Source organism: Scylla paramamosain, unplaced genomic scaffold (genome assembly GCF_035594125.1).
Source record: "Scylla paramamosain isolate STU-SP2022 unplaced genomic scaffold, ASM3559412v1 Contig42, whole genome shotgun sequence".
Classification (NCBI taxonomy): domain Eukaryota; kingdom Metazoa; phylum Arthropoda; class Malacostraca; order Decapoda; family Portunidae; genus Scylla; species Scylla paramamosain.
In genome coordinates this window covers 612,595-619,901 of record NW_026973707.1, presented here as the reverse complement: position 1 = coordinate 619,901, position 7,307 = coordinate 612,595, and the positions used below count along the sequence as shown (strand labels likewise).

The following is a 7,307-nucleotide window of genomic DNA, read 5'->3' as shown; positions in this document are numbered from 1 at the left end:
AACATGACTTGATAAATCAGTCACAGCATGGCTTCACGAAGGGGGAAGTCTTACCTGACAAACTTGTCAAGTTTTTACAGTAAAGTATAGGAGGCAGCAGATAATGGTAATAGTTATGACATCTTATATCTGGTCTTTAGTAAAGCCTTTGACAAGGTACCCCATCAGAGGCTCCTGAGAAAGGTTAGTGCACACGGGATAGATGGGAGGGTGATAGGCTGGATAAGGTCATGGCTAAGCGACAGGCGACAGAGAGCTGTTTGTAATAAACGGCTCTAAATCCGAGTGGGGTGCCACAGGGATCATCAGTATTAGGGACATTGTTGTTTTTAATATAGTATACATCAACGACTTGGATAGTGGAATTAGTAGTGATGTTAGTAAATTTGCGGTTGACACAGATAGGTAAGATTAGGTCAGAATCGGATGCCATCGCCTTGCAGGCAGATTTAGATAAGATTTAGGAGTTATATAGCTCTGAACTCCGTCTTGAGAAACAGGTGAAATAGGGTACTAGGATTCATTTTTAGGAGTGTTAAAAGTAGAAGGCCGGAAGTGATATTAAAGTTTTATACTTGGCGCTCGCTGGTCAGACCTCATGTAGACTACACTGTGATATAGGTCTCTATTAGATATATATAGATCAGTACAGAGGAGAATGACTAAAAGGATACAGGGGATGAGGAGTATTCCTTACGGGGCGAGATTGAAGCTGTGTTAAATTTACATTCTTTAGAAAGATGTATTTTATATAGATCAGTGCAGAGGAGAATGACTAAAAGGATACAGGGGATGAGGAGTATTCCTTACGGGGCGAGATTGAAGCTGTTAAATTTACATTCTTTAGAAAGATTTTATTTTAAGAGGGGACCTGATACTTTTATTAAAAAGTAAGTCTTTTTAAGTGGTATAAGCAAAATTGTTAGGATCAGCAACCAGGGTAGAGAACAAGAAATAATGGGTTCAAGCTTGAAAAATTTAGGTTTAGGTTTGGTTCTCAGAGTGGTAGATGAGTGGAACGGACTCGGTAAATCAAGTTTAACAACGTTAGTGCTAGGACACTAGAGAGCTTTAAGAGAAGATTAGACAGGTTTATGGATGGATAGGGATAATAAATAGAAAATAGGTAGGTATATTTCATATAGGGACTGCCACGTGTAAGCCTGGTCGCTTCTTGCAGCTTCCCTTATTTCTTATGTTCTTATGTGTGTAGTCATGCACGTGGAGGCATCCCCACTCACTCACTCTGCTTCTTTCCACTTTGACCAAGAACGGTCTGAAGCAATCCACTCCAGCTGACGAGAATGGTGCCAGCATGGGGGTTACTCTCGGTCCTCAGGCAGGTGGTGTGTGTGGAATCCAGTAAGTGTGACGTAACATGCTCCCATCCTGCGTGAACTGTCAAGTAAGTCCTCATGCACTCTTGTAGAATCAATTTTGTGATATGATGATCTCTCTCCGTATGAGCATGGAAATGGGATACCGACTTGTAGCAGGCATTGGTGCATGGTCCAGCCGTCCACATGGAGTATAAAATCCACCCTCACCCATGAAGGGTTCCACTCGACAGATCGAATGTTTCCTCTGTAGTTTTTTTTCTTTGACTTTGACTTTAGGATGTTCATCTCCTCTTTGGACGTTGTGGTTTGAACAACTCTTAATATCACCATCTCAGCCTGTTTGATCTGAAATGATGCAGTTGGTAAGTGATAAAACATCTCCCATGTCCTCCCGCCTGTAGCAACAGGGAACTTGAAAGACCGTCAGTCCTGGTAACTCCTCCAGCCAAGCCAACCAACTAGGACCTGTGGTGATTTAGGAGGGGGTCATCCATCCTTCCTTATCGGCTGCACTCGTCCTGAAAGATCTTCGCCTTCGCCTTAATTGATCATCGCCTTCGCCTTAATCATTACAGGACTGACCAGTCCAAGAGGGTCATGAACGGAGCTGCTCACCCTCAGTACTCCCCTCACAGCTAGTTGATTGATTGATCCCTTTCCAGATCCCGTTTTGTAGCCAGTGCGTCCTTACTCAGATCTATTCTTATTCCTGTCTCTCTCTGTAGGACACAGTACTGTACTATGTCTCCTTAAGGTTACTACTAACCCACTTAGCAGAAATCCTCTCTTTGTGAGCCAAAGATCGCGAGTAAATCTGGATGCCTTTTCGGTGGAGGGTACTGAAAGAAGTAAGTTGTCCACGTACAAGCCCCTCCATGTTCAGTAACTACTAGCTATGCCATATTCTTCCTCACAGTCGGTCAAAGTTCGTTGCAATGAGTAAGCAGCACAGGAGGGATTCCATACACACCCAAAAAGACCTACCCGTCATTCGGTAGGCCGTACCCTCCTTAGGTTCCCATCTTTCCACCAAAGGAATCTCTTAAGGAGTCTCGGTGAAGAGGGGTCACGCCAGCTTGATGAGAAACATTGCCTTCACATCAGCCATCTCGGCAATCCGTTCACTTCGGAAACGCAGAAGGGCACCCACCAGTTTGCTCTTTAGGTCAGGAACCTGCATCACTCAGTCTTTGAGGGAAACGTTGTTGTACTTCGCTGCGCAAACAAAGCCTTCACTTTCTCAGGTTTGTTTGGGTTCATGAGTGGATGGTGAGGCAGGCACCAGGTTACTCCTCGTGGTCCTTCACGTTCAGACGCTGGCATCGCTCTTTAACAGCAATTGTTCTCTCTCTCCTGCATATCGTCGTCTGAAGTCCGAATCCCTAGCGAGGCGTCGTCTGTCCCTTTAAGCGTTTCTGCGCCATCTCGTTGTTGTTGTTTGGCAGATCCGGTTCTTCATCTCAAAATGGTGTGGGTAATTCGTAATGGCCGGCTACCGCTCTGGTGGTAGATGTCCATAGTTGCAACACTTACTTGTCTTCCAGCAACATGCGAGTTCTCACCCGCTGAATGCCACGTGCCTCTTCACCCTCCCAGAGTTTTCGTACTAAAGACATCGCCGGGCATTCGCGGGCTATCCCCATACTTGCGTCTTGGCTCCCTGATTCTGCTCGGTGCTTACAACTACCCCGTAGGGTTGGAGACACGAGATGGCATCTGGGAAGCGAGAGAGCAGCGAATAACTGAGAATTCGCGAGGAGAATTTTGTGAATAATTAATTACTACTGTAAATTACGCAGGAAATAAAACTCCACCTCACTTCATATTATGGTTTTCACATTAAAGGCAACTTGAACTTAACCTGTTCCCCCTGCCTATTACCCTGCTATATTACGTTGCATACTACAAAGTTTTCAAGCTGAACTAACAAACCCATACTACTTATCCATACATACACTCTTGGTTTCTCCATCCGTTTGCTGATCAGCCCCGTCCTCTTTGCCTCTCCAGTCCCTACTAGTTAGTAAAGGAGGCGGCTTCTGATAAAGTGGTGAAGGTTAAACGTTTAAGATGGCAACCCACGAGGACGACACGGTGCGAACGTTGAAGACTGCTCGTCAGCAACATATTGAGCAATTAATTAATTATTTTCATCCACCTCAAACGTTCGCACCTTCCTGTCGTCCTCGCGGATTGCTTCTGTTTGCCGCAGAAGCAAGCGTCTCTCCTTCACCTCGCTAGGACCGAGAAAATAAGAGAGGACGGCTGGTCAGCAAACATTAACATGGAACGCGGCGTCCGCCGCTCTTCACCCAGGTTGCTCAGACAGACAGCGGAGGGGGACTGGAAGGGCAGCGACTCCCGGAACATGGACACCTCCAGGCGACGATCACAACACCGCTCACACGCCTGGCTGGGTAACAAGTCATGTTAGGCTAAGAAAACTAGCAATGATAGGGAAAGAGGTGGGGAAAGAAATTCGATTTTAAATAAGTCTTTGGTAAGCAAGTGGCTGTGGTTCGTAAACACTGTTTGAGAGGACAGACTAGGTCCCGGGGGAGGAGAAGAGGGAGAGAGAAAAGAATGACGGTGTAAGTGCTCTGTACAGAGGATGGAAGGTGAAGCAGAGAATCGACAATACTGAGAGAGAGAGAGAGAGAGAGAGAGAGAGAGAGAGAGAGAGAGAGAGAGAGAGAGAGAGAGAGAGAGAGAGAGAGAGAGAGAGAGAGAGAGAGAGAGAATATTAACAAAAATAAACAATTTCCCTACATTCCCGCGTCTCCTCGGTGCATTTTCGGTGGAATTTAAAAGCAGCACGACCACGCCGCCGGTTGTGTTGCTGTGATGCTAGTAATGACTGGCTGGGAACACAAAGGAAGAACGAAAAGCAGGAAACGTGTTCTCTCTCTCTCTCTCTCTCTCTCTCTCTCTCTCTCTCTCTCTCTCTCTCTCTCTCCTCTCTCTCTCTCTCTCTCTCTCAGTATTGTCGATTCTCTGCTTCACCTTCCATCCTCTGTACAGAGCACTTACACCGTCCTTCTTTTCTCTCTCCCTCTTCTCCTCCCCTGGGACCTAGTCTGTCCTCTCAAACAGTGTTTACGAACCACAGCCGCTTACCAATGACTTATTTAATCGACAATACCGAGAGAGAGAGAGAGAGAGAGAGAGAGAAGAGAGAGAGAGAGAGAGAGAGAGAGAGAGAGAGAGAGACTGCAGTGATAAGAATCTTGAAAATTTGTTTTTTCATTACGTAAAAATTATCATTCGATACTCTGAATTGAGTGAAAGAACGAAGGTCACAACTCAGAGTAAAGAAAATTTAAATTACCAGTAACGGTAATATGTGAAACTCAGTAAATGAGAAAGGAGACAGGGTTGCAAGGAAGCAATGGGAGGGAACCGAAGCCCATATTGCCCTAAAGAAAAATAGGCTGTCAGTACACATCACTTCCCATCATTAATCATCATTCCCTCACAACACGTCATATCCATTACTCCCATCACTAATCATCACGCCATTATCCAACCTCCCGTGACCTCCATCACTCCAGCACCCATCATTGACAATCACATCACCTCTGCTCCTCCACCACTGTCACTCTCACACCCCCCGCCACCTCCAGCACCATGCGTCAACCTTTTCTTCACTCACTGAATAATATCACCACCATCCTCATCTATCGCCACCTTTCTCCACTCATCATCACCAGTCATTCACATTATTACCTTTACCGCATGTACAGGAAGCTTCAGACTTCCAACCAATCATATTTACGCCTCCTAATAAACTTGGAGTTGACATGGTAAGAGGCTAGAAATATTGGTGGAAATAGAGGTAAAGAAAGTGCGTTTCATTTTAAAGCCGACTGTACCTTGTGTGTATCACTGTACCATTCATTATCTCTCACTACCTTTGTGTAACCACCACCACATCAAGAAAACATTTCACCACTGCAGCCTGACATCACTACCACACCACACCATAATATAACTAATGATCAGCAATATTTGTGGCTAAAACTGTAGGTTAATAATACTCAGCTCTCCTTACTACCAAGGGACAGAACACCATCCAGTAGATATTCCTAATCCTAAATGACAGCTGCTAGAAAAGAGCCGTAGTGTGTGAGGAAATTAACATGATTATCGGAGCGAAAAAAAAAAAAAAAACGGAGAGAAAAAGAAGACAGCAATAAGTCAATGAAAAAGGTAAAAAAAAAAAGTAAAACACAGTACACAGGTGAAAGTTAACTGAAAGATACCACGGCAAGGATGGAGATGGGGGGTGGTAGACTTGCAAGGGGAGAGAATAATAAATCTAGGCACAGGAATAGGGAAAGATTATATATAATGTCCACGGTTTTGCTGAAAATAGTCATTCTTTCGGAAAATTGCGATTATTTAAAAAAAAAACATCGCTTGCGGAATAACGAATGAACTGGTACACATCACCTGTTACAGGATAAAAGACAGCAGCAGTTGTGGCTGTAGGTGCCAGGGTGCCATGACAGCGATGCATGTGGGAATGCAACGGCGAGGACTGCAATGAAGTTCGACAGGTAACTGAAAAAAAAAAAAAATGGAACGTCAAAAGAGAAAACCAAAAATAGTAGAAAACAATAAGCAAATACACAATACTCGTCAAACACACAATACTCGTCAAACACACACAAACACACACACACACACACACACACACACACACACACACACACATTATTCTATCAGCATCTTGTTCTCTCTTCAAAGCCTTAAAAATTAAAACAACCTGGAGTGAAAAGAGAAGGGAAAATGGAGAAAAAGGTTGAAAAAAAAACATGAAAATCTGGTTGGAATCTGAAACCGAACAAAAAATGTACAAGAAATTTACACAATCATAAAATGCATAAATATGAAGGCTTTTAAATCTTTGTAAAGTTACAGTAACTCAAAAGAAAAGTGAGAGAGAGGAGAGAGAGAGAGAGAGAGAGAGAGAGAGAGAGAGAGAGAGAGAGAGAGAGAGAGAGAGAGAGAGAGAGAGAGAGAGAGAGAGGGGGGGGGGGGAAGATGGCAGCCTAAAAGAGCGGTGAAGAATACGGGAAAAAGAGAAAGCTTTGCCTTGAAACTCACCAATGAAGTTGCCGGCAGCACCAACAGCAGCCGTGGTGGCGAGGAGGCGGCGTGTGACGGAGAGCAAGACAAGTACCGTCAAGACGAAGAAAGAATGAGGAAGTAAGTGAAGACAATACGTTTACGTGCAAGAAGCAAGAATCCCTAAAGGAGGACAGTAAAAAGGAGGATGTGGATGACAGGATGACCTTCAGACTGCTACAGGACTATACCACCCACAGGCACGCATGTACACTAACTATCCTTTCTTAATTAAATATTGTTCTCTCGGTATCCTGCTCTCTCGCTTCAAACCTTTAAAAGATTAATCAGCAAAAACGAAAACCGAGAAAGAAAATGGAGAAAAAAAATGGAGAGAAAGAATGTGAGAGAAAAGTTTCATCAGAATCTGATTCACAAAAAAACAAAAAAAACAAAAAAAAAAACTTACGGAGAGATCATATTACAAAACATTCTACAAGAGTGCATGAGAACTTGACAGTTGACACAATAGGATGGGAGCATGTTACGTCACAATTATTGGATTCCTCCAAACTGTCGCAACAACAGGACTCCTCAACTACACCGACAAACACACCTGCCTAAGGACCGAGTAACCCCCCTGCTGGCACCATTCTCGTCAACTGGAGTGGATTACTTCAGACCGTTCTTGGTCAAAGTGGAAAGAAGCAGAGTGAAGTGTTGGGGATGCCTCCAAGCGCATGGCTACGCGAACGGAGCTCGACTAGATTTGCCATTATTTACCATTGACTTGTTAGTACAGACAACGGGACGAACATGGCTGGAGCGGAAAAGGAACTGAAGACGTCCATGCAACGATGAATGAGAGAGAGAGAGAGAGAGAGAGAGAGAGAGAGA

The 7,307-nt window shown here is 44.3% G+C and overlaps 1 long non-coding RNA gene across 1 annotated transcript; it reads right to left on the bottom strand.

The window, feature by feature from the left end:
* Nucleotides 1-1,118: 1,118 nt before the first annotated feature.
* On the bottom strand, nucleotides 1,119-6,861 carry LOC135098052 (uncharacterized). The gene is made up of 4 exons (XR_010266516.1): nucleotides 6,450-6,861; nucleotides 5,793-5,903; nucleotides 3,296-3,749; nucleotides 1,119-3,056 (listed from the first exon to the last, which is right to left on the bottom strand). It is a non-coding gene; the product is annotated as an uncharacterized LOC135098052 (long non-coding RNA).
* Nucleotides 6,862-7,307: the final 446 nt, after the last annotated feature.